The following is a 21539-nucleotide window of genomic DNA, read 5'->3' on the forward strand; positions in this document are numbered from 1 at the left end:
AAGGGAATTTATATTAGGCAGGAAATGGTGTTGGATAGACTGTTGGGTCTGAAGGCTGATAAGTCCCCGGGACCTGATGGTCTGCATCCCAGGGTACTTAAGGAGGTGGCTCTAGAAATTGTGGACGCGTTGGTAATTATTTTCCAATGTTCTATAGATTCAGGATCAGTTCCTGCGGATTGGAGGGTGGCAAATGTTGTCCCACTTTTCAAGAAAGGAGGGAGAGAGAAAACAGGAAATTACAGACCGGTTAGCCTGACGTCAGTGGTGAGAAAGATGCTGGAGTCAATTATAAAAGATGAAATTACGACTCATTTGGATAGCAGTAACGGAATAGGTCAGAGTCAGCATGGATTTATGAAGGGGAAATCGTGCTTGACTAATCTTCTGGAATTTTTTGAGGATGTATCTATGAAGATGGATAAGGGAGAGCCAGTGGATGTAGTGTACCTGGACTTTCAGAAAGCCTTTGATAAAGTCCAACATAGGAGGTTGGTGAACAAAATTAGGGCACATGGTATTGGAGGCAAAATACTGACTTGGATTGAAAATTGGCTGGCTGACAGGAAGCAAAGAGTGGTGATAAACGGGTCCCTTTCGGAATGGCAGGCAGTGACCAGTGGGGTACCACAAGTTTTGGTGCTGGGACCGCAGCTGTTTACGATATATATTAATGATATAGACAAAGGCATTAGAAGTAATATTAGCAAATTTGCTGATGACACAAAGTTGGGTGGCAGTGTGAAATGTGAGGAGGATGTTATGAGAATACAGGGTGACTTGGACAGGCTAGGTGAGTGGACGGATGCATGACAGATGCAGTTTAATGTGGGTAAATGTGTGGTTATACACTTTGGCAAGAACAGGAAGGCAGATTACTGTGTCAATGGAGTCAAGTTAGGTAAAGGGGAAGTACAGCGAGATCTAGGTGTTCTTGTACATCAGTCAGTGAAAGCAAGCATGCAGGTACAGCAGGTAGTGAAGAAAGCTAATAGCATGCTGGCCTTCATCACAAGAGGAATTGAGTATAGGAGCAAAGAGGTCCTTCTGCAGCTGTACAGGGCCCTGGTGAGACCGCACCTGGAGTATTGTGTGCAGTTTTGGTCTCCCAGTTTGAGGAAGGACATTCTTGCTATTGAGGGAGTGCAGCGTAGGTTCACAAGGTCAATTCCCGGAATGGCGGGGCTATCATATGATGAAAGATTGGAGCGACTGGACTTGTATACTCTTGAGTTTAGAAGGATGAGAGGGGATCTGATTGAGACGTATAAGATTATTAAGGGATTGGACACTGTGGAGGCAGGAACCATGTTTCCGCTAATGGGTGAGTCCAGGACCAGAGGACGCAGTTTAAAAATAAGGGGTAGGCCATTTAGAACAGGGTTGAGGAAAAACTTCTTCACCCAGAGAGTGGTGGATATATGGAATGCTGTGCCCCAGAAGGCAGTGGAGGCCAACTCTCTGGATGCTTTCAAGAAAGAGATAGACAGAGCTCTTAAAGATAGTGGAATCAAGGGTTATGGGGATAAGGCAGGAACAGGATACTGATTGTGGATGATCAGCCATGATCATAATGAATGGTGGTGCTGGCTCGAAGGGCCGAATGGCCTACTCCAGCACCTATTGTCTAATGTTCTCGGCAAGTAAAAGTTTTACTTTGCAGGGATCAGAGCAATCTCAGAAAGAAATGGAGGACAATCATGGAGAAGCAGTTAGGCCATTATCAGCGGTTCTTTTTGTGAGCTGCTTTAGCAGTGCTGCAGATAATGACAAGTTAAACATTACCTTAAAAGGCCATTGCCTCACATACAGTATGATTAATACTGCTGGAAAGCAAGTGATTATCTTTGCTAAAACCTCAGCGGTATACATTGTTTTCTGTTTTTTTTTCTTTGACCTTTGTTTAAAGTAAAATACTAAATAAAGTAATGAATAATAGTTTCAATTAGTGTGTGCATTTGCAGTGTTAAAATAAAAATTTTGAAAGACACTAGTGCTTGTGCTCACCTCAAAAGCGACCATTTATGCTGTGAATAGAATGTTTCTATCCGTTCTCCCCTGCTTCTTGTTTGATCCAGTTGTCAGGCAGTTGTTGAGGGAAACGTGATACACAGGTTATTATACCTATCACTGTAATTGATCTAAAGAGAGACCAATCCAGAAGAATTACAGATTTGATTTGTTTTATTATAAAAATGTTTATACTTTCAGAAGAAATGACAAATTAAATCCATGTATTATAAAATATTTATAACTTCTTTCGATATATAATGATTTTTATAATTTCAAATCGAAAGAAACATAACTAAACTAGTTTTGAACTAATCTAGTGATGTTCCGTATATGTTTTTTCCACTATTTCTGAAAAGACAGTGAAATGAGACAAATTGAATCACACTTTCGAAGAGTGTGCTATTGTTTATCGCTTTATAATTCTAAAAGTGGTTCAGGCCAGCAATCTCACTTGATTTAGTCCTTTTATTATCAGTTGTAGGGAAGCTATTGGTTAGTCTTCCAATTTCTCTGCTGGTTGAAACTTTGATTTTTTTTGCCTGGCACTTAATTGCCATTTATGTCAGCATGTAACACTTAAAATCTGATGTATTCTTGCAACAAAAAAATGTTAAACAAAATAGACTAGGGTCTCCTACAAACTGGAAAGAAACACTAATCATAATTCATTCGCTCCCCTCCTGGCAAGGCATTTATTACTCCGTATCCACCATTACATTTGTTTGAGAACAAATCTTGCAATGATGTGGTTTCGATGTAAACTTTGGCAGTTTGCTGTAAATCATCTGTGCCACACCTGTTGCATACAGTCATAAAAATTCACCCTCTGATGCTAAGTTTCATATAGTTGCAATATTTTTATACTGGCAGTGTGTTTAATATCATGGCCTTTAGTCTACTCAAAATATTAAGGAAGACTTTTATTTTTCTTTGAAGTCAACACATGGGCATTCACCATGCTGAAGGGACTTCAAAAATCCACATTTTACAGCAAGGTAGACCAAAGTATGTTGACTAAAGATTAGTAGATTAGAATTCTCTGCAAATGCATCTGAAACAGTTTATTTTAATTGGCTTCTTAATGTTACCCTTATGCAGCTTAATTATTATTTTGTTGACTTTGAGACGTTAAAAATTTTTCTCTGCATTTGAGTTGGAATTATTCCGTATTAAGAATTGTAAAAGATATGATTACAGTCAGTCTAGAAGAATGCTGTATTGATTGTTGACACGACTCGTATAATTTAGTTGTTGATACTAAAGAAAATCTGTTAGTCTGCAGTTTAGCTGATTCAGAATTCTTGTTCAATCGTCATTATCTCAAAATACCCTTGTACACTGAGAAATACGGGCTCAAATTCAGATGATCAGGCAATTTTAATTTTTAAAAAGTCTTTTGCTAACTTATTTATCAAGATTAGAATTTAACCTGGATAAACTTACATGTTTTCAGTTCTTTTAAATGAAGATGTTTTGGCCATTTGTGAAAGATTGATAGCCTGGATAATTATATGTACTGTTGGAATACATATTTTAATTTTATCTTGCCATTATAGTGGATGTTACAACAATTTTTAATATGATGTTTGTATCAGTCTTAAATTCATAATTTCTACTTGCTACATTTTACTATTCCAGGCATTGGAAATTTCCAAAATTTGGTGAAATTCTGACACATGGAAAACCGCATTGTCCTTTGTTTTCTTTCTGCCTTCCATCTGCCCAAGCAAGCTGTCACTAATCTCCCTTCATTTGAATTCACTGCCGTTCTGTTTGGTTGTTTGTGATTTGGGAGCAGAAGAGGCCACGTAGAGTTTAGAGTCATGGAGTTATACAGCATGGAAACAGACCCTTCAGCCCAATTTTGCTATGCTGACCAGGTTTCCTAAATTGAACTAGTCTCCTTTGCTTGCATTTGGCCCATATCCCTCTAACCTTTCTTATCCATGGACCCGTCCAAATGTCACTTAAATGTTGTCATTATACCCACCGCTACCTCTTCCTCTGGCAATTCGTTCCACATATGCACTGTCCTCTGAGTAGAAAATGTTGCTCTTCAGGTCCCTTTTAAATCTTTTCCCCTCTCACCTTTAAACATACGCCCTACAGTTTTGGACTCCCAGTGCCTTGGAAAAAAGAACATCGCTGGTGTAGGATGGGGAGGAACTTCTCCATTCAAACAATGGCAAGTCTTTGGAATTCTCAACCCCAGAGGAATGTGGAGACTCAGTCACTGAGTATGTTCAAGTCATGGGTCAGTGCATTTCTAGATAATAAAGATATCTAGGAATACAGGGACAGTGCAGGAAATTGGTGGAGACGTAGACTATCATCTGTATTTTTGTTGAATAATACAGAGCAGGCTCAGGAGGCTTAATGGCCAACTCCTGCTTCCAGCATTCGCTCTAGGTTTCTTAACGGATGTGCAGGCCTGTGAAGCCCATACAGCAGCTACTTCTGGAAGGCTGTCGCAGTCATTGTGCCGGCACTGATCAGTTTGTGTGGAACATGGCCTATTCCTATTTCCTACATTCTCCAAAAGGTGCCAGTTCATCCCAAGTCCAACTCGCGGGGAGCTAACTATCCATGTTGCTCATCGCCTCGCGGTGGCTAAAATGTCAATGTCAATAAGCCAGTTGATAGCTGTGGGGATTGTAAAGGTCAAGTCTCTTCTGCTGTCTGCAACATCCACACCACAGGAGGCTCCATTGTTCTTTTGAAGTTCAATTACAACTACCAGAAATCATCCCATCCCACCTCCCATGAACCCAAGGCCTGAATATAACATCACAGCTGACCTACTCAACCTTCCCTTTTAGACAGCCCCCACTTTCACTCAGTTGGTTCCTGGGATAATCTTCCGTCCTTGATCATCAGTGGGTGTTAACCTTGGCTCTAGGAGATGATACTGGTGGGTGGATGGATGGATGGGGCCATGAAGCAGTGTGCCTGGGTTCAAAAGATCTGGGATGACAATGTAATAGGGAGGGTGGACAGGTAAGGGGAGGGACCAGAGGACACTGGGCCCAACAGACCAGGGGTCATGGGAGGTGGAAGAATCACAGAATTGTTGTGGTCCAGAAGGTGACCGTTCTGTCCTACAAGGTTTAACAGGAAGGAGAGAGTGAGATAGAGAGCAGAACTCATGTTCAGTGGACTCGGGATAGAGTGAAACAGAAGGGTCCAGGGATCGGCAGACTCAGAAGGGAGTATTGGGGATCTAATGGAAATTGTATTTGGAGTTCCCTGGGGGTGGGAAATGGTTGGGGGGCAAAACAGAGCTGGAGTTCAACAGGACAGTACACTGGGTGGGAAAGAAAAGTTAAGTTCTGGTTCAGTACATCTGGGTGAAGCTGGGCTGGGGTGGGAGCAGCAGAGCTGGGATTCGCCAGGTCCGGGACAGGGATGATAGTGTTTGGGGAGCAGCAGAGTACGAGCCTCAGTTGACTAAAAAGTCATTCCAATTCTGTCATGGTGGCATGGCTTTATAAATTCATACCTGTTTTCTTTTTATTAATTACCACAACTTCAGTTGCATTTTGTATGCTGTTTGATAAATCACAATCAAGGCTAAAAGCTTTAAGGGACCCCAGTCATAGATCTGATTCTGGTATCATAGGTTTTATCCTTAGAGATCCAGACCTCTTTGGGGAGCATATAATGATATCAGCTCTGCAAGCTTCTAATGATTTAATAGTGAACAGATTTTAATGAATGTATGTCATTTTATTGAGAATTCCTTATCCAGGGTGAAAATCTCCAGTCAAGGATAGGATCAATGAACAGATTAGAAGGTCAGATTCTAATTGTATGGTAAGGGACAGCTTTGCAAAGGATATCAGGCACACTTCCTCATTTGTAACTCCCTTATTCCTCCCACTAATTGCCATCTCTCATAGACTTGGAGAAAGAAGAGCTAAAGTAGGATCTCATTGGAAAATCGTTTGCAATGTGCTGTTGTACGTAGTCCTTTGCTGCAGTTCACGCATATGTAACCTAAAAAGGTCATGTTCTAGTGTTAGCATAGACTTCATTCTGCAGCTGAAATGCAGGCTTTTCTTTGGTTGCTTTTTCTATCTTTTGTTGCAACTACTGCTCATGTGCCTTCTGGTTTGAAGAGCTGAAGTACATATTAGCACATACTGCAGACCTATGGAAGTCAGGCCATTTCAATAAAAAGCATGTGGTCTGAAGCCATGATTAAATTTTAACAGGAATGAGAACAACAGGAACGGAATGGGCCAAAGACTAGAAAGTCTAAAAATCAGCCAGCAAATACAAAAATGTCAGGAAAGTTTGTGTGACTAGAAGTACAAATGTTTTTGGATTGTTTCAAATGGGTGGAATTGTTAGACCTCAATATCAAAAGAACACAAAGTAGGAGCAATGGCCAATCAGGCCTGTTCCTCCACTGAATACTGGCATTGAGCTTCAAGTAAACTTTCTTGCTCACTCCCCATACCCCTCAATTCTTTGAGAGAGCAGTACTCCCTGTGGAGAAAAACCCTTGACATTTAAGTGTCCTAAGGGTGTAGAAGGATGGCTTAGTAAATTTGCAGACGACACTAAGGTCGGTGGTGGAGTAGCTGGTGACGAAGGATGCTGTAGGTTGCAGAGAGACATAGATAAGCTGCAGAGCTGGGTTCAGAGGTGGCAAATGGAGTTTAATGCGGACAAGTGTGAGGTGATGCACTTTGGTAGGAGTAACCGGAAGGCAAAGTACTGGGCTAATAGTAAGATTCTTGGTAGCGTAGATGAGCAGAGAGATCTCGGTATCCATGTACACAGATCCTTGAAAGTTGCCACCCAGGTTGACGGGGCTGTTAAGAAGGCTTACAGTGTTTTAGCTTTTATTAATAGAGAGATCGAGTTCCGGAACCAGGAGGTTATGCTGAAACTGTACAAAACTCTGGTGCGGCCACACTTGGAGTATTGCATACAGTTCTGGTCACCGCATTATAAGAAGGATGCGGAAGCTTTGGAAAGGGTGCAGAGGAGATTTACTAGGATGTTGCCTGGTATGGAGGGAAGGTCTTACGAGGAAAGGCTGAGAGACTTGAGGCTGTTTTTGTTAGAGAGAAGAAGGTTGAGAGGTGACTTAATTGAGACATATAAAATAATCAGAGGGTTAGATAGGGTGGATAGGGAGACCCTTTTTTCCTAGGATGGTGACAGCGAGCACGAGGGGGCATAGCTTTAAATTGAGGGGTGATAGATACAGGACAGATGTCAGAGGTAGTTTCTTTACTCAGAGTAGTAAGGGACTACTACTGGAGATATTGCTTTGCCTGCAATGGTAGTAGATTCGCCAACTTTAAGTACATTTAAGTCGTCATTGGACAAGCATATGGATGTACATGGAATTGTGTAGGTTCGATGGGCTTGAGATTGGTATGACAGATCGGCACAACATCGAGGGCCAAAGGGCCTTTACTGTGCTGTAATGTTCTATAAGAAAATTCAACTGGATTATTCGCACACAATTACCTGATTATCTATGCATCCTATCTTTTATGATCTCACATCTTCAAACGTTGAGTCACTCTGTCCTTGATGGATTCCAATAACTTTCCCTGAAGTTAATTGATGTTAAACTGACAAATCTACAAATTCCTGGTTTTGCTCTTTGTGTCGTCTTTAAGTAGGATGACATTTTTTAAATCTCTAATCCAAACAGTCAATTTCTAAACCTTGGTAAATTATGACAAATAAGTTTACTGTTTCTTAATTGTTCCTGTTAAAACCTTGATACGGGAAGAGAAAATTCCCATGTGTTGGATTTCATTACTTTCTTGAGGTCTTGATTATAGACTCATTTGTGTTCCATGCATTGATCCTTCTTCCTCCATTAAGAAAATGGATGCAAATCATTAATTGGCTACTTTTCCCATTTCCTTATCATTACAGTGTTATATGCATCAGCCTTTAATGAACGTTTCTCCTTGAACGTTGTCAAATTATTTCAAAGAAATTTTACTGCAAGCTTTCATCTGTTCAGCAAGTTTTTGTTCATTCGCCATTTGTGCCTTTTACTTTCATTGTATTTCTTTATTGTTTTAATTACTCCCAAAGTCCACTTCGACCAAAATGCATTTACACTTTCCGGCATTTTGTGTAAATCGTTTTTATCTTATTTGCCGTTCACGATTACTTGATGGAATAAGTTTATTTTCTGCCACTTTGTGGTTGTACTGGTTTCAGATACCAGTTTACATTTTTCCCAATGTTTGTAATTTTATCTTTGATGACACTTTCATCCAGTTTACTGTGGTAACTTCTCATGGCTTTGAAGTTTGCCTTTATTACATTTACAATTGTGGTTACTCATTTTTTATTCTTCACTGAATCCTTAAATCAGATTGTGGCCATTATTTGAAAGATTATCTCCAGTCAGATTGATGACTGATTCTAATTTGCTATTCATTACTAAATCATACATAACTCATGGTTTATTTTGTAACAGGTATTTCATTATGACATTCTATAGTACCTACCCCTCTATGGTCACAGTCTTTATGTTAGTTTCTCCCTCGACTCTCTAGAAAATTTAGGATATCTCTGTTCTTGTCATAGTAAGTTTGTAATATTGTAATAAACATTATTGCTAATAAAATTTTTCTGGTACTCAATTTACTTTAACAGCATGAAATTTAGTTGCTTCACATTTTAGCTATTGTTGCAGTTTTCATATTTTATGAAGATTTTTAATGTACCTTTCTCCCTTAATCCCATAATCTTCTCTTTTATTTTGATACCTGTATCTGATATGCCATTGAATTAAGTAGTTTTGAGACTTCCTGGTTTAGATTCTGTGGTTATTCCATCTGATCTTTTAAGGTAATACACATTTGCTTGCCTGTCCTCATTCACAGGAGTCACATGCTGTATCAGTTCTGCATTGAAAGATTTTTGAGTTTCAATAAATTCCAAAGCAAAGTTTTATAAAGGTCGAGATAATAGGAACTACAGATGTTGGAGAATCGGAGATAACAAGGTGTAGAGCTGGATGAACACAGCCTGAAACGTCAGCCATCCTGCTCCTCTGCTGCTTGGCCTGCTGTGTTCATCCAGCTCTGCCTTTTTACAGAAGAGAGATAACAAGGTGTAATGTGTATATAATTACCTGTTTATTGGCCACTGAAAGAAAAGCATGTCTTACCATCATTGTCTTTTTTTGGGCTATGATTAATGTCCTAACTCCTTGGTTTGTCTTTATTATTGGGCTAAAATGTGATGAAGAAATAACAATGTAGGAACAATGCATACTGTTATTAATGTGGTGTAACTTTCTTCCAGTCTCCTCTTCTGTGTTGATCTGGCTGTAATTCACCTTCTCTCACTCATCATTCAGAACATTGCTAAAAAGAGATAAAATTGAAGATTTTAGTCTTGGGATGATAACGACTGAAATGCAAAACAACAGTTTTGAAAAGGAACGCCATTTATACAGCATGAGAAGATGTTGCAGATTGGTTGGACTATGATTGGTATGGAGATGCAATAAGTGCTATTAACTGTCTCAATTAACTGATTAATTTCAAACCAGGCGGGTGGATTCTGATGACCGTGTTGCTATGAGGATGAAGCAAGGATAGGCTCTGTTCATAATCCCTTACTGAATATAAAAGGTGCAATGTTTGGACATATTCCTTTTGCCTGTAAACAAGGTCCTTGTGTGTGAGTAAATGCAGAAATGAATCATGTTGTGATTCTGGCTGATCTTAAATTATTTTCTGGAGTAGTTACTAGTGCACCCTAGATTGTTTAGGAAACATTTAATAGCAAAATCACATCTGTGGTCGGACACACTTTTTTGAGTTTTGCAAGCATGGGCTTGTTAAGTGCAGTTGGTGTCTTGTCTACTGTGTACAGTCAAAGAGACATGTTTGATACAGTACTCCTGTATTTAGACATACTTTCTATGTATTTCTATTGACCAATTTAAAATGGGGCTGTAACAAAAACAGAAGTTGCTGGGAAAGCTCAGCACGTCTGGCAGCATCTGTGAAGAAAAAATCTGAGTTAACGTTTCCGATCCAGTGACCCTTCCTCAGAACAGTTCTGAGGAAGGGTCATCGGACCTGAAACGTTAACTCAGATTTTTTTCTTCACAAATGCTGCCAGACCTGCTGAGCTTTTCCACCAACTTTTGTTTTAGTTCCTGATTTCCAACATCCACCGTTCTTTCGGTTTTAAGATGAGGCTGTGTCTTGATTCCCTTATTTAAATTATGGATTCTCAGTCATGCCCGTTGTCTTCTGTGTAAGTCTATTTAAACTGAAGTTGCATTATTTCCTTGTTGCAAATATTTAAACGTTTGAGAAAAAAGTGGAGTGCAATGCCTGTTCATTTGCAGTTACTCAATCAGACCCATTGGTTTTTTTTTCCCAACTGTTACTGACATTGCTAGTTTTTATTCCTGCAGTCCTTTTGAATAATTGTTTTAATTTATTCATCTTCTTAGTATTCTGAATTCGTTTGTTACTCCACTTGAAACTTTCTTCAGCTCTGGCCTCAGTTAGTAGTACATGGGCTATTTTTGATGCAAGGATTTGTAAACAACAATGAGAATGTTAAAATCAAAGCGTTGCTTTTTTTTAAATTCACTGAGGAGGTTGTGGGTGTTTCTGGTTTGGGCCAGCATTTATTGCCCATTTTTTGTTGCCTTTGAATTGGCCTTGCTTTCAGCAATTTACAGGGTGTTCAGTGAACAGAACTTAGTTCAACTCAGGGAGTGGACATAAGAATTCTGGATGACCTCATATTTACTGAGAATCAATGGGAAGCTACCTGGAGAGTATTGGAAAATGTCAGGTATAGAATTCGTAAATGCCTGGATGAGGGTGTCAGTTGAAGCATTGATGGAGTCAGATGATAAGTAAGTAGGCGATCTTAGTGTTGACAAGCAGGTGATTGGAATCTCACCCAGGGGTCAGATTTGACATTGAGTTGCAAGACACTCTGATTCAGTCTCGAATAGCTGCCAGGGAGGAGATAACTCAGTGGTTATGAAATAGAGTTGCTGTCTGGGATTGAAAACAATGGGTAAATGTACTTGTAGTTGTCAGTGGAGTGTGTTAGTCAAGGAGAAAAATATGGCTTGGTGAGTCTTTATGCTGAATTGGAGCACAGGTAACCACCTGTTCAGGGTTGCAAGTTGCCGTCATAAAACACGATCCTAGATTTTATAAAAAAGCAACCTGGCCCTGAGCTGCCAGACTGTTGTGCTATTGCTGATACTGGTTTTCCTGTGCAGAACTAGCTATTGAGATGAACAAAAAATAAAGAGAAATCTAGCAATAGAAACAGTCTCCTGACTTGCATTTCATTCGTTGTCATGTGTTTTCTTCAATTTACCTCTGTGCTAGAACTTCTTTTAAAGCACTACTCAGCAAGGTCAACTAAACTAACCTTGACCCAAAGCAAGGTTGGCCAGATTTCCCTTGATCACAGGTGTTTGCAGGAAGTAATTTTAGAATCTCCATGCTAGTAAACAATATTTTGAAATAGGGAGTTTAAAATCTTGCACTTACTGCAATTCTGGAACTGCTTACATAGCTGTTTTGCCTCCGTAATCAGTTAGTTTATGGACATGGTGAGGTATTTAGACTATCCAGTACTAGTACATGATGCAGAATTGGAATTGTGCCTGGTTCTTTAATTATACTAAACGTAGTTTAAAGCTTGCCATTTACCTTGTTAGTCAACTCTAATTTTTTGTTTAAAATGATGAATTGACTGCTCTTCAACCTGAAAATGCTATTTTATCACTGCGTGTTTAACTGCTATAAAACCCATTGGTACTGCTTTTTATTGTAAGTATTCTTTTACCCAGGACAGGACTTTTTTGAACATACAATAAGTCAGTAGATACATGTATCTGATGGTGCTAGGCTTTTCCATGCAGGTCAGAAGAGACTCTGTTTCAACCTCTGTTTTGAGCTGAAATAACTTGTCCAGGTTAGAGAAAACATAAAGGTAGCAATTGACCTCAATGTCTCAAACTGTTGGCTGGATAATGGGTGAAAAGCTGACTGTAAGCATGCAAGTGTGTGGCTAAACATTTAGTCAGCTTTACAGTTTTGTATTTAGACGTTGTATGTGAGGGTCAGCCATTGAGGACAGCAATGGGTTCTGTTCTCACCACTGTCATGTTAAGAATTGCACATGGATCAGGAGCCATGGAATTGTATCTGGGGAACTAAAAACTAGTATAAGTCAGCAACATGAAGGAAAAGAGAAAATTAGAAATGCAGGGTCTTGGGTTTGGGGGGCTGGGGTTGTGGAGATTATTATTTTGTACAAAAATCATTGATTTTAAGATCACAAGAAATAGAACAGGAGAAGGCCATTCGGCCCCTCAAGCCTGCTCCACCATTCAGTATGGTCGTGGCTAACCCAATATTCCACATAAAAACTTTCCTGCCCTTTTACTGGAACTCTTCAATCCTCTACTGATCGAGAATCTATCTCAGTATCTATCTACCTCAGCTTTGCATACACAAGCATTCCGCATCTCAGGTCTCTGGCAAAGAGTTCCAAAGACACTTAACCCTCTAAGCGAAGAAATTCCTTCCCATGTCAGTCTAAAATTGTGAGACTGTGCCCTCTGGCTGTAGACTGTCCTAGGAAGGGAAACATCCTCCGAGCATTATGCATATGGCATCCTTTCCTTCATTAGGTGGGGTATTGAGTACAAGAGTTGGCAGGTCATGTTGCAGTAGTATAGGACTTTGGTTTGGCCACATTTGGAGTACTGTGTGCAGTTCTGGTCGCCACATTACCAAAAGAATGTGGATGCTTTGGAGACGGTGCAGAGGAGGTTCACCAGGATGTTGCCTGGTAAGGAGGGTGCTAGCTATGAAGAGAGGTTGAGTAGATTTAGGATTATTTTCATTAGAAAGACGGAGATTGAGGGGGGACCTGATTGAGGTCTACAAAATCATGAGGGGTATAGACAGGGTGGATAGCAAAAAGCTTTTTCCCAGAGTGGGGTCTCAATTACTAGGGGTCATGAGTTCAAAGTGAGAGGAGGAAAGTTTAAGGGAGATATGGCGTGGAAAGTTCTTTACACAGAGGGTGGTGGGTGCCTGGAACGCGTTGCCAGCGGAGGTGTAGACGCAGACATGTTAGCGTCTTTTAAGATATATTTGGACAGGTACATGGATGGGCAGGGAGCAAATAGATGACAGGTTAGACAGAGGATCTTGATCAGCGCAGGCTTGGAGGGCCAAAGGGCCTGTTCTTGTGCTGTAGGTTTCTTTGTTCTTTTTTCATTAAGAAGGCGTATGGTGTGTTAGCTTTCATTAATAGAGGAATTGATATAGACAGGGTGGATAGCAAAAAGCTTTTTCCCAGAGTGGGGTCTCAATTACTAGGGGTCATGAGTTCAAAGTGAGAGGAGGAAAGTTTAAGGGAGATATGGCGTGGAAAGTTCTTTACACAGAGGGTGGTGGGTGCCTGGAACGCGTTGCCAGCGGAGGTGTAGACGCAGACATGTTAGCGTCTTTTAAGATATATTTGGACAGGTACATGGATGGGCAGGGAGCAAATAGATGACAGGTTAGACAGAGGATCTTGATCAGCGCAGGCTTGGAGGGCCAAAGGGCCTGTTCTTGTGCTGTAGGTTTCTTTGTTCTTTTTTCATTAAGAAGGCGTATGGTGTGTTAGCTTTCATTAATAGAGGAATTGAGTTCAAGAGCCATGAAGTCATGTTTCAGCTATACAAAAGCCTGGTTCAGCCGCATATTGTGTTCCAGTTCTGGTCACCTCATTACAGGAAAGATGTGGAAGTGTTGGAAAAGGTGCAGAGGAGATTTACCAGGATGTTGCCTGGAATGAAGGGAAGGTCTTACGAGAGAGCTAGGGCTTTTCTCTTTACAATGACAATGGATGAGAGGTGACTTGATAGAGGTGTACAAAATGATCAGAAGTATAGATAGAATAGACAGCCAGAGACTTTTCCTAGTGTGGAGGTAGCTTTTACGAGGGGACATAGTTTTACAGTGAAAGGAGGTAGGTTCTTTACTCAGAGTTGTAGGGGTGTGGAATGCATTGCCGGAACGGGTCGTGGAGTTGGCCTCATTAGGGGCGTTTAAGCGGCTATTAGTTAGGCATTTGGATGATAGTAAAAGGTAGCGGTGGAGGTTAGATAGATGTTAGGTTTCAGGTAAAAGTTCGGCACAACATCATGGGCCCAAGGGCCTGTACTGCACTGTGCTGTACTGTTCTATGTTCTATGTTCATTCTCTCAGATTTTGACTGTGAATTTGTTGTATTGTGCAGTAGATTTTAAGTGCCCAAAGTATTTTCTTGTCAATTTCTCTGTCAATTCTCGTTAACTTGAGTGCAAGCTAAGAAAATCTGTAACTAATTTCTATATTTTGTTTAAAACACTTTTGGTAGCCATTATCTCTAACTCCTTTGGCTTATGCCTTTAGCTTGCAGAGTCTAGGAGCTATTTTGAGCTCATAATCTTTCTACCCTTCTCTCACTTGCTGCTTTAAAAGAGAAAGATGATCCGGAATATATAAATGTCTGCTTTTAATTAGTTTGTACGAAATCTATATTAAAAGTAAAAGCCCTCCTTATTTAAATTTATAGTTTCATGTATAATTTAGCCAGCACTTGTAAATCATGTGACATTACCATCTTCATCTCATGACAAAAGTCTGAATTACATCTCAAAGCAGTTAATGGCTCCCACAGTACCAACTACATGCCTTAATTATGTGCTGTGAAATTCTGAAGCAAAATTGTATGGATGTAGCAAAAACTGCATTTTTAATGAACCATATAATGGGGAACCGGTTTGTGTAAAACATGCATGATAAACCAGCCAACTGATCATTAAATCACCATAATTTCCCTCTATTAAACACCCTTTGTTTCGAGATGAATGTATATTTGATTTTTTTTATTGTTAGCTAATATTTTCATTCCTGACATTTCACAGAAGTAACAAGTTTATTAAATTATATGAAGAAGTGAGTTAATTTTTTCAAAGTTAATATTACGTGTCCAAGTGATTGGTCTTGGTGCTTCACTAAGTTTCTGAGGAGTATACCATGTGCTATATGCATTTGGAAGGTCAAGAAGAAATGTAAATGTCGAAAGTGATAAGTGCATTTTACAATGATTAAATCAGAACTTCATTAATGTACTCAGTTAGATTTTGCTGCCCTTCTAGCCCAGTATTGATAATGTACAGTCAAAAAGTCTGGAATTCTTATTAGAGAGAACAGACTTTCCCAAGTACTTTTTGTACTGGCACCCTATTTCAAAGCTAGATAATTGTCTTGACCCTTCATTGAGAACTGTAAGAGAGTAGAAAGATGAGAGGCATAGCTGTGGCTGTGGCAGGGGAAAAGGTCAGACCTGTAAACGTGTGGTCTTGGGAGGATGTGGAGCCCTGTGAGAGCCGAGTTGAATGAGGAATGAGAGTGATAAATTTTCGGTTTGTACATTTTATAAGCATGTCAAGTTCACCACTGTTATTGAGAAGAGTACGAAAGTCAACATTTTGGGTTGGGACCCTTCTCAGATGCTGCCTGACCTGCGTTCCTCCAGCTCCACACTGTTGATTGTGGTCTTCATGTGGGTTTACAAGGTGAGATTTTGGGATCTTGTGTTCAGAGGTAGCAATAGCGAAATTCCTACTATCTCACCCCTTCTCTCATAGGTTTTCCTCTCCCCTCACTCATTGGGCTGTGACAATTTTGAAGCTTTGAAATAGTATGACATTGGGAGAAAGTCTGGGAAACAAAACTTGCTTGCAACTATTAAAACTGATCAGCGCTCCATGCAGCATTGGTGCCTCTGAGCTCCTGACCACATTAAAGTAATAAGAAATAGGAGCAGACATAGCCTATGCAGCCCGTGGAACTTTCCCATCCATCCTATTAGATCATTGTCAATCCGCTCTATGCCTCAACCACTCTTTAGTGCCTGATCCATAAACCCCAACCCTCAATATTTCAAAAATCTGTATTTAAATACTTTCAATATTCTGACCTCTACAACAGTCTGGGGTGAAAAATTCCAGACGCTCGCAGCTCTGAAAGAAGAAATTCCTTTGCATCTTTGTTTAAACTGAATGTCTCATTATTCTGAGAACATGCTGCCTAATTTGAGATTCCCCCACTAGTGGAAACCTCTTAAAATCTACTCAGTCAAACCCCCTCAAAATCTTGCATATTTCGATAAAGTTGCATTTCTTCTTCATCTGTAGTGAGATTCTAACCCATGGCCCCACAGTTATGTCCTTTGTGAAATCTTGAGACAGCTAATGCTTTATGATACATCCAGAGTAACATTACAGTCTAATTGCGAGTTTAAAAAATAGCTTCACTTCACTGTTCTACATGGCTTAAAAGCTAGTTGTGTTTATTTAGTAATTGAGGACTTGCCTTGAGCTGCTTTGGATCCACATACAGCAGGCAGATGTTCTGAAAGCCTGTCCAAGGTTTAATTATTTTGATTTCTGAGGTCCGGAATGGATTTTGATTTTTCTGTATAAAACAAGTAGGATCTTTCAAGGTGAACTGATGTAAATTATCTATCAATGATAAACCTAATATATTGCATAGAACTTGAACATTCAGAGCATAATTGTTGCTAGCATGCCACAAACTAGTTTGTGTTAGTCCCCGCATACTAAAAATAGAGATCTGGTAACAGCTGCTGGGAAAAGCTATCTGCAATTCAGGAATTAGAGTATGGACTCATACATCCAAGTGCATTGCTTGTGTAAGTTTCAGAGAGAAGCTTCTGCTGCTGAAGCCCTGTACGTCAAAGTGCTGATGGCTGATGTGTATTCGTGCTGCAGTCAGAAGAAGGAAGTCTCTGCAGTTGTGTTTAATTATATAGCACCTTACTTTGCTTATCAGAAGTTCAAACATCTTTCATACTTGAAGCTAGAAGAGATAATTAGCATATTTTCATGGTTGAACTGACTCCACGATTTCAGATGTCTGGTTTTGAACGTTTGGACCCAAGTCAGAATTTGTAATCGTAAAAAGCTGAGTGAGGCAGAGTCATAATGATGCAGACCACTTCTGATTCATCAGTTAGTCTATCTAACTGATGGAAGCTGGCTCTGGAGGCTGAGACTTCTTCCACGTTTCTACATTTGGCCTTTGAAGCAATGCCATAACAAATGTAGTAATCCTGGTTAGACAGCATGCAGAAGGTCTACTTGGACTCTGCAGTCAGACTGTGTATTTGTTGATTGAACATTTCCAACACAGTTACTCTCGTTTGGAAATGATAGGCCTTGACTCTATGAATCCACTGTGAATTCTGTGAATTTAGACAATTGAATAAAGTCCCTGCAGAGAAGGGTGGGTAGAATAGCAAAGGCATTTGTGATATGTGATTTGTGATGCAAAGTGATATATTCTTCAAATCAAACAAAACTATGCTAATCATGGATTGCATACTATCTTGGTGTGAAAACTCATGTATGGTGATGTGTTTGGTCTGAATCATGTACTAAGCTGATCAGTAAGGTTCATAAATTTTTTAAAGAAAATAAATCAATCATTCTCTGGTACTCTTGTGCAGCCTTGACAATAAAAGTTGCTTCCATAATGTAACATTTTCTGATTGTAGAAGCTTCTCGGCATTGAGCAATGTAATTTCTGATTGTCTGTGCTAGAAGTTGGCAAGTGACTAATATCCAGGAATTCTACTGGAAGTTCCAATAAGATGTTTAAGTGAAATGCATGGAAGCTGTTGAATGCTTCTTATGTTTGAGCTAAAGCTGCAGTTTATACATTTCAGAAATACATAAAATTAATGCTTTAGGAATTCCAAATTAAATGCTGATCTTATTTTGTTTGTTTTTCGTTAACTAAAATATGATTAACCATACTGTAGTATGACTTCTCACTTGCACATTAGCCAAATACATGTAATAAATACTGCTGAAAAAGTATATTCAACAAAAACAGAAGCTAGTATTTAAGTTTACAAATATTTCCCAAGTTCTCATCTCCAGCCATGGTCATAGGGTAACAACAGCGTTGCCTGTTACTCATTCCTTGTTCACATTGTTCTGCGCTCTCTAAGGTAACCTTGACTGTCAGATGTAATGTAGGAATTGCAGAAATACAATAAGAATTGCAGTCGGTTGTAAAGAAGTTTGAGACATACGGCAGTTATGAAAAGCTATGTTTAAATGTAAGTGTTTCTAACTATTGTTTATATATCCATTATTCAAAATTCATCTTATCCAAATTTTATTGAGACATTGGTGTTATTTTTTAAATTTGGGAATCAAGATAATAGGCTAAGGCACATATTGTGGTACCTCAAGAATGGAGGAAAGTAACTTGCAAAATGATGGATAATAAGCCAAGCTTTGATTTTAAAAGGCGAAAGATTCCAGGAAAATTAAATGACTTAAAGCATTCTTTCCATAGCTGAACTGTGTTTGGAATCCCCTTTCCGAAAGAAATTGATCTGTTTGATAGAATTAAAGGCAAACTGATTTTGGTACAGTTATGGCACCATCTTGCATTTATAGACCACATTTAAAATGGAGAAACCCCCAAAAGTATAAAAAAATCAAGGTATAATGAAATACAAATGAAGGAGTCATGACCAAATACTAGGCTGAAGAAGTTAGTTTTAAGCAGTTTCTTAATTGAGGAGGGCGGTAATTGAGGGCTTTTGAGAAGAAAATTCCTCACAGTGTATCTGGAAGTGGTGGGCAATGGGAGAGCAGGAAGGATGAGCAAGAAGGCTGAGTTGGAGAAACAGAATTCTGGATTGTTGTAGGACATCAGAAGTGCTAGTTGTAGGAACTGGTGAAAGTATGAGAAGAACTTCACAGCAAATGCTAGTAAAACTCATTAGGTCTGGCAGCATAGAGAGAGAGAGATTCAAATCCAGTGAGAGATTCAAATCCAGTGTGGTGATCCTTCAGATCTGATGTTACAGATTTCCGGAGTCCATTGTATTTTGTTTGTATTTTAGCTAGAAAAGGACTTCTACACCAAGGTAGGAAATGCAGGTAAGCAAAAATAAGTGTGATGATGGGCAGGACTTGCTGCATTTGGCAGATTGTGGAGAATGGATAGACTAATCATGAATAGATGAGTCCTGATGTGGCATAGGTATGGTTGAGGCTTTCAACAGCAGATGGATTGAGGCTAACGCAGGTTATGGGGTGGGAATCTGAGATTAAATAAGATGTTAATAACTACAAAGAGTCTGGTTCAACTTGAGATATTGACAAGTGTGAAAACCGAAAAAAGTGGGGATGCTGTAAATCAGAAACAAAAACAGAAATTGCGAGTAAAGCTCAAAGTCTGGCAGCACCAGTGGAGAGATATCAGCGTTAATGGTTTGGATCGAGTGATCCTTCCTCAGAGGTGGACCCTGAGGTTAACTCTGATTTCTGCCCACAGATGCTGCCAGACCTGCTGAGCTTTTCCAGCAATTTTTTTTTGGTTTTGATAACTGACAGGAGAATAGGCCAAAATCAGTTTTAGCCACTCAGGGTTTGTGATAACGGACTACAATTATTTTAACTGAGAGAAATTCAGGCCAACAATGCTTGAATGCCAAGGTGAGCACTCTTGGATGATACAGGTTGCAAACAGGGACTAATGGATCCTTGGCTAGGTGTTGTCTAGTTATACGTGGAGTTGTCTCAGGTATTTAGATGATGTGAAGAAGAATATGTATAGAATATCTTATTATAAAAACTGTATTTATTGAGATTTCAGCCTGGAAAGAATCCTTAAAATTTTCTTGGTTTGTTTGGACCTTTCAGAAACTGTTGAAATGGGGAGGAGGTGATAGAAAAGGAAATAATGTTTGAATAAAGATTGGGAAAAATGAAAAATGTGTTTTTGTTATCGATATTCATTTTCTGAGCTGTTTGTGTCTGTAAGTATTACTTAGCTTGAGAGTAATCGAATGTCAAATTTGGTGGGGGGGGGGGGGGGGGTGCGGGGGTGGTAAATGTTTTCTTTAAATGGAGTCAGAAGCATGGTTTGTGGTCAGTCCAAATTAAGTGACCTAAAAATTAGGCTCTATGGCATCATAAAAATGATAGAAACCATTGAGGATATAGTGGAGGTGGAGGATGGAAGAAAAATTAGAATATTTAATCTGAAACCATGCAGCTCTTTCCGATGCTTAAAACAAAACCATCAATTTAATCATTTTTACAAGATAGCGATGACTGCCTATCAACAAAATCTGAAATGTTTGTTTTTTTTCTAAAACTCACTTGAGGAGAGAGGAAAGAGAGCTGAATGTTTCCTTAATGACCAGTAATAGTTCAGTAAAGATTTCCTTATTTCTTTACTTTTGAAGTTGTTTTATGATAGGTTGATTGTTTTGTTTGTTTGTGGATAACTTTATGGAAAGGTTGTGGTGTAGTTAAAGTGTTTTTAAAAATGATACCAGCAGGATGTCTGACTGTGTTTTAATATCCAAAGCCCAACCTATCAATGATTAAGGTTCTTGCATTTCTATAATGTGACTCCAGCTTTCGGAAGTTATTGGAGTGTCCTGTGTATGGTGTAAGGTCTGATGACTGTACTGTCATGCTGCCTTTGTTATTATGTCTTTAAAGTGTGCCTTATCAAATCATAGAATAGTTACAGCATAAAATGAACATGGAACCTGTGCCAACTCTCTGCAAGTACCTAATTTCCTTTGTCTGCCCCCGCTAGGTTTTCTGTTATTGTGTTTGCCTAATTTCGTTTGAATGTCAAAATTAAATCAGCCTCTGTCATCCTTTCTGGGAGCTCATTCCATATTGTAACACTCTGCAGAATTAAGGTTTTCCTTGCCTCACCTTCTGATTCTTTGTTAATCATTTCAAAACTGTATCCTATGTTTCTAAACCTTTCTGTCAATGTGAGCAATTTCCCTATATCTACTTTGCCTTCTCACAAATGATTTTAAGCACCTTCATCAAATCTTATCTCGATCTTCTTTGATATGAATAACTAGCAGAGTACTCGCATAATTGATGCCCTTTATCACTGGAACCATTTCTGAAAATGTTTCCTTCATCCACTCTAACATCCTCCTGTATTTCTTAAAGCCTGATGTCTAGGATCAGCCACATTATTCCAGTTAAAGCTGAATCACTTTTTTAGCATTCATAGTTACTTCTTTGCTTTTGTACTCTAAAGTACAGGATTGTATAGCTCATTCTACCATTTTCTCAACTTGCATGTCACCTTAAGCAATTTGTGCAGGTACACACAATGGGAATGCCAGCTATAGTTGTTATCCTGCACTGAGCAGGTCATTGGATGGTGGTTTTTAAAATATGGTTTTACCGTTAATATTGTCTGGAGTATTGGCCACAACCATAATCAATCTGTGAATTGCATATGCCATCGTATGTAGAATCATTCTATCTCCAAATTATATAACAGTAACATTTTCTTTAGATCTGAATTGGATGTTCATTGGCATTTTTGAAATCTCTTTTCAATGCTTAAAGAATTGAATTGATTCGAAAATAAATCAGAAGGTTGGAAAAACCATTTAAT

At 39.2% G+C, this 21539-nt stretch overlaps 1 protein-coding gene across 3 annotated transcripts in view; it reads left to right on the forward strand.

Moving 5' to 3' along the window:
* nck2b (NCK adaptor protein 2b) overlaps positions 1–21539 on the forward strand; it is a 71017-nt gene that overhangs the window by 22698 nt on the left and 26780 nt on the right. Inside the window, exon 2 of one of the 3 annotated variants that reach the window (XM_059646609.1) lies at positions 9365–9500. The exons of the other annotated variants lie outside the window; for them this stretch is intronic. The gene's annotated coding sequence lies outside the window, so the exon portion shown is untranslated. The remainder of the gene's footprint in view (positions 1–9364; positions 9501–21539) is intronic. 3 annotated transcript variants of the gene reach the window in all.

The sequence above is a fragment of the Stegostoma tigrinum genome, chromosome 6 (assembly GCF_030684315.1).
Source record: "Stegostoma tigrinum isolate sSteTig4 chromosome 6, sSteTig4.hap1, whole genome shotgun sequence".
Taxonomy (NCBI): Eukaryota; Metazoa; Chordata; class Chondrichthyes; order Orectolobiformes; family Stegostomatidae; genus Stegostoma; species Stegostoma tigrinum.